This window comes from Calidris pugnax, unplaced genomic scaffold (genome assembly GCF_001431845.1).
Source record: "Calidris pugnax isolate Ruff unplaced genomic scaffold, ASM143184v1 scaffold605, whole genome shotgun sequence".
Taxonomy (NCBI): Eukaryota; Metazoa; Chordata; class Aves; order Charadriiformes; family Scolopacidae; genus Calidris; species Calidris pugnax.
Genome location: NW_015091513.1, coordinates 54,461 through 60,012, shown reverse-complemented (window position 1 = coordinate 60,012; position 5,552 = coordinate 54,461). Strand labels below are relative to the sequence as shown.

The 5,552-nt window shown below is 57.4% G+C and overlaps 1 protein-coding gene across 1 annotated transcript in view; it reads right to left on the bottom strand.

Annotated features, from left to right (window-relative positions):
• PLEKHB1 (pleckstrin homology domain containing B1) overlaps window positions 1–4,882 on the bottom strand; it is a 15,104-nt gene extending 10,222 nt beyond the window's left edge. The window contains exons 1-2 of the mRNA XM_014961730.1: window positions 4,758–4,882; window positions 3,608–3,746 (exon numbers count right to left, since the gene is read on the bottom strand). The gene's annotated coding sequence lies outside the window, so the exon portion shown is untranslated. The remainder of the gene's footprint in view (window positions 1–3,607; window positions 3,747–4,757) is intronic.
• Between the last annotated feature and the right edge of the window lie 670 nt (window positions 4,883–5,552).

Here is a 5,552-nt window from a genome sequence, read left to right as displayed (position 1 = left end):
GATGGGATGGGATGGGGATGGGATGGGGATGGGGATGGGATGAAACATTCCAACCGTGGCGGCCAGAGTGGAAAATACCCCCTTTTTTAGCCATTTCTACCCCCCAAAAAAAATAAGGAGATGCCACCGGTGCGATGCCCCGTGGTTGATCCAGCCAGGACCCACCGAGGAGATCTGGCAGCCCAACTTTCTCCCCAAAGAGCCCCCCCCACCCTTTTCCTCTGGGAATGGGTGGGTCCAGTGGGATGAAAGTACTGGGATGTGGGTACCAGAAGGATGGAGGTACCAGGTGTGGAGGTACTGGAATACCCCCTCGGGGGGGGTACCAGCTGGGGAGGGGGGGGTCCAGTGGGATCTACGGGGGCTGTAAATAACCCACACGCTGGTGGCAGCAGCTCGGGTGCCCTCGGGAGGGCTCAGCCCAAATTGGGAGCCCCAAAGCAGCCAGGGGATGTCCTGGGGGTCTCCTACCCCACAAAGATGGGTCCGGAGCTGGGAATGGGGAGATGGGATGCCTGGGGGTGGAGAACCCTCCTCAGTGCTGGGAATGGGTCTGAGGAGGTGTTTAAGGCCATGAGGGAGAACGCAGCGGGGGCACACCACTGCTGGGAGAGGAAATGAGGAGCAACACATGTTTGAAGCACCCCAGGGTTCCTCTGAATGGAGTTTCTGAGTTGGGGTGACTGGAAGTCGAGCTCTGACCTGGCTCCTGCTGGAGATAAAGGCAAAACTACCACGGGCTCGAGTCATACATGCTCATGGAATCACAGAATCACATGGGGTTGGAAGGGACCTCTGGAGATCATCTCCTTCAACCCCCTGCCAGAGCAGGGCCACCCAGAGCAGGTCCCACAGGAACGTGTCCAGGTGGGGGTTGAATGTCTCCAGAGAAGGAGACTCCACCACCTCTCTGGGCAGCCTCTGCCAGGGCTCTGCCACCCTCCAAATGAAGAAGTTCCTCCTCATGTTTAGGTGGAACTTCTTATGTTGAAGTTTGTGCCCATTTCCTCTTGTCCTGTCCCTGGGCACCACTGGAAAAAGCCTGGCCCCATCCTCCTGACACCCACCCTTGAAGGATTTAGAGGTGTTGATCAGATCCCCCCTCAGCCTTCTCTTCTCCAGACTAAAAAGACCCAAGTCCCTCAGCCTTTCCTCAGCAGAGAGATGCTCCAGGCCCCTCAGCATCTTTGCTGTCCCCTCTCCAGCAGTTCCCTGTCCTTCTGGAACTGGGGAGCCCACAACTGGTCCCAGTGCTCCAGCTGGGGCCTCCCCAGGGCAGAGCAGAGGGGCAGGATGACCTCCCTCCACCTGCTGCTCCCACTCTTCCTGATGCCCCCCAGGATGCCCTTGGCCTTCTTGGCCACCAGGGCCCATTGCTGGCTCCTGGGCATCCTGTTGTCCACCAGGACCCCCAGGTTGCTCAAAGGCTGAAGAGTTGGAAAAGCTTCTGGAGTTGTCGCTGCGCGTTATCGCCCTGTTTGAGACACCCAAAGCTTTGCAAAGCTGTTGGGAATAATAAAAAGCTAAAACCTTGTATGTTTTGTTAAGCATTTGGCAGCCCTTAATAATAAAAAGAACCAACCCCATCCCAACTCTCATCTATTCCAGCGGGTTTTCCGACGTAAAGCCCTTTCCCCTCCCTCCAGCCTGGGCTTTGCTGGGGTCAACAGCAGGAGGAATTAAATTAATCCAGCAGCCCCGAGGTTGATTACAAAGGAGTTAAATTGCAATCGCCCCGTCAGTTGGGGTGTGCTCGTGCATCCCCAGTGTTGTGTCCAGTTCTGGGCTCCCCAGTTCCAGAAGGACAGGGAACTGCTGGAGAGGGGACAGCAGAGGCTACAGAGATGATGAGGGGCCTGGAGCATCTCTCTGCTGAGGAAAGGCTGAGGGACTTGGGGCTTTCTAGTCTGGAGAAGAGAAGGCTGAGGGGGGATCTGATCAACACTTATAAATCCTTAAAATCCTGTCAGGAGGATGGAGCCAGTCTTTTTTCAGTGGTGCCCAGGGACAGGACAAGAGGAAACGGGCACAAACTTGAACAGAAGAAGTTCCGTCTCAACATGAGGAGGAACTTCTTCACTTTGAGGGTGGCAGAGCCCTGGCAGAGGCTGCCCAGAGAGGTGGTGGAGTCTCCTTCTCTGGAGACATTCAACCCCCACCTGGACACGTTCCTGTGGGACCTGCTCTGGGTGGCCCTGCTCTGGCAGGGGGTTGAAGGAGATGATCTCCAGAGGTCCCTTCCAACCCCAGATCATCCTGTGATTCTCTGATCCCTCCACACTGGTTATCCACCCCCAGAACAGCCCCAGTTGTGCTAAATATCTCAGAGCCACACATTTGGAAATGGGGGGCCAGGCCCAAGACTTTGCTCTGGGATGAATAAATCAAAAAAGTTCCCTTAGGAAGGCATTTGGGATGGAATTTGGAATTCTCTCTCCTCTATCCACCGGTACGGGGCGGAGAGACGGAATCCACAAGTGGGTACAAATTGCTCTCAAAGCTTTTCCGCCGTGTTATGGTGCCACAGGACTGGAATGATTTGTCTCCTTGACAGCGAAAGGACGCGCCGGGGAGGGAAATAAATAGATGCTGGATTTAAAATGGCAGCAGATTTTCAGCACGGGGTTGAAAAATCTCTAGCTCTGCCCTGATGGGTTCTGCTCGGCTGCAGCCCCCGGCGGGCAAGACGGCGAGTTTATTCCAAGAAGGAGAGGAGGGAAACTACAACAAGAACAACAAAAAGAGAGGAGAAATACAACCCCCAGGGAGCAAACAGCAACGCAGCCCGGGTGTTTGTGCTGGATGGGCTGAAATGGTGGGTGTTGGGGATTGCAAACTGAAGGTGGGACCATGAAACCATCCCCGAATCGCTCCGGAGGAAAATGATGCTGGTGCAGGGTTTGGGGAGCTCAGTTTATTTATTTTTTGCAAACTGGGTTCTTTTTCGGTGTTTTTGATGGGATAAATTTGGGGCACTCCTGGTAGAAAAGGTGACCTGAGGAGCCAGGAGGTTATTTCCAGCTGGAAAAGGTAGAAGGGGAAGAGGATGCGACGCAGGAACAGACTCATCCCCTCGCTCAGAGGAGCCAAATCACGGATTTTTCCCCTCGTTTTCTGTAGCAATTGGGTGCTGCTCACTAAAAGAATCGAACTTTGAAACTTCCAGTTTGGTTTTCTTCCAGCAGAGCTCTGTCCCTGTCTCGCCTCGGGGGGGTGGGTTGTCACAGGGAGAAGCTGTCACAGAGCGGTGGCTCGGTGCCTGGCGGAGATATTCCCCATCCAAGCCTTGGCTTTTTAAGTATGAAAAAAAGGATTCTTTTTTCTTTTTTTTTTTTAAACTCTTCCCACATAGAATCATAGAATGGTTAGAGTTGGAAGGGACCTTGAAGATCATTGAATTTCAACCCCCCTGCCCTGGGCAGGGACACCTCCCACTGCACCAGGTTGCTCAAAGCCCCCTCCAACCCTTGAATCCCACATGATGTAGGAAACCAGCACCTCCCTGGTGGGTCTCCCCCATCTCCTCATGCTCAAACCTGGGGTGAGGACACCCCAAAGTTTGCTCTTTCTCTTCCTAACACACATCTGCCCTTGGGATGGGCATTACCTGGCTTGCAGGGGGGGATAAAACCCCACGATGGGCTCTTAAAAAGTCCTCCAATCCTTCTGGAGGCTCCTTTTACCGTATGACACTGGGCATCACCGGGGCTGAGCGTGTCCCATCGATGCCACCAGCATCTTCCACCCTGTGGGAGAAACGTGCATGGAAAAATGTTTTCTTTCATGTGGTTTTCACAAGAACCTCCCCCCAAAAAACCAGCTTGTCCAAGGAGTGAGAAACCAAAGCAAGCAGCGCAGGGAAAATAACCCCAGGACACCCCCGTCCTGATTGATTGCCCAGGGGATGTGTTTGACCAGGAATCTTCACAAAAAGCATCATGAGTTGGCAACGTGCGCTGGCAGCCCAGAAACCCCCCCCATCCTGGGCTGCATCCCCAGCAGCGTGGCCAGCAGGGCCGGGGTGGGGGATTCTGCCCCCTGCTCCGCTCTGGGGAGACACCTCCCACCCAGTGCTGCCTCCAGCTCTGGGGCCACCAACAGCAGAAGGACATGGAGCTGTTGGAGCGGGGCCAGAGGAGGCCACCATGGAGATGCTAGGAGGGCTGGAGCCCCTCTGCTGGGAGGGGGGGTTGAGAGAGTTGGGGGGGGTTCAGCCTGGAGAAGAGAAGGCTCGAGGAGACCTTGGAGCCCCTTCCAGTCCCTCAAGGTGCTCCAGGAGAGATGGGGAGGGACTCTTGGTGAGGGAGGGGAGCCCTAGGAGGAGGGGGAAGGGTTTGACCCTGAAAGAGGGGAGATGGAGCTGAGATGTGGGGAAGAACTTGTTTGGTGTGAGGGTGGTGAGAGCCTGGCCCAGGTTGCCCCAAGAAGCTGTGGCTGCCCCATCCCTGGAGGGGTTCAAGGGCAGGTTGGAGGGGGCTTGGAGCAACCTGGTCTGGTGGGAGGTGTCCCTGCCCAGGGCAGGGGGTGGGACTGGATTATCTTTAAGGTCCTTTCCAACCCAAACCATTCCATAATTCTATGAAACAGCAAAGTGTGGTGTGAGGGACTGACAAGGCAACCCCTGTTGGCGTCAGTCCCGGGGTGAGGACTCACAGGAATTCAATTCTCCATCTCCCAGACACCCACACTTTCCCCAAATGCTCCTTTCCTGCCCTAAACCCGGGGCTCTGAGCTGTGGTGACCCTTTTTGCACCCACCTCACTGCCCCGTGCGCCGGTGAGAGCTGCTAGTCCCTCCTAAAAGGTTTCATGCCCGTTTTTCACCCCGGGTTCCTGAAACCTGAAGAATCAAAGTGCTCGTTTGGGGTCCCAGAGAAAGGCCCGTTCCCCCTCCTGGGGCGGGGGGGGGGCAGCAGCCTCCTTCCCCAGATATCGAGGGGGCCTGGGACGCGGGGTAAAGGGTTTTTGGTGGGGAAGGGGCCGGTTCGGGCTGTGAGGAGAAGGGATGGGGCAAGGCCAGGCCGCGCAGGAGGCTGAGGAGAAGGCGGAGGGGGGAGAAACAAGGCCCGGCCCCGCCATTCTCCCCTCCTCTCCGCAGGCTGCTGTAGGCCCGTGGCCCCGCGGCCGCCGGGAGGCTCCCGGAGCTGGAGCCGAGCCCCGGGGGTCCGGCGGAGCCCCCGGTTGTAGGGCCATGGGGGGTATCCCCGCCGCGGCCCACGTCCTCCCCTCAGCCAGCGCGGACTACAATTCCCATTACACCCCGCGGAACTACATCTCCCGTCGTGCCTTGCGCGCGCCCCCGCCTACCCGCACTACAGCTCCCAGCAGGCAGCGCGCCGGCACTACACCTCCCATCCTGCCCCGCGCCGGCGCCCGGGGCCCCCCGTATCCCTCTCCGCCCTCCTTCGAGACTACATTACCCAGCGTGCTTCGCGCGGCCCGCCCGGCATCTGACCGCGGCGGCGGTGCGCGGTGCCTACCGGGAGCGGTAGTCCCGGCGGCGGCTGTAACGGTCCCGCTGGTGGTACTCCCTCCTTCCACCCCTCCGCCCGC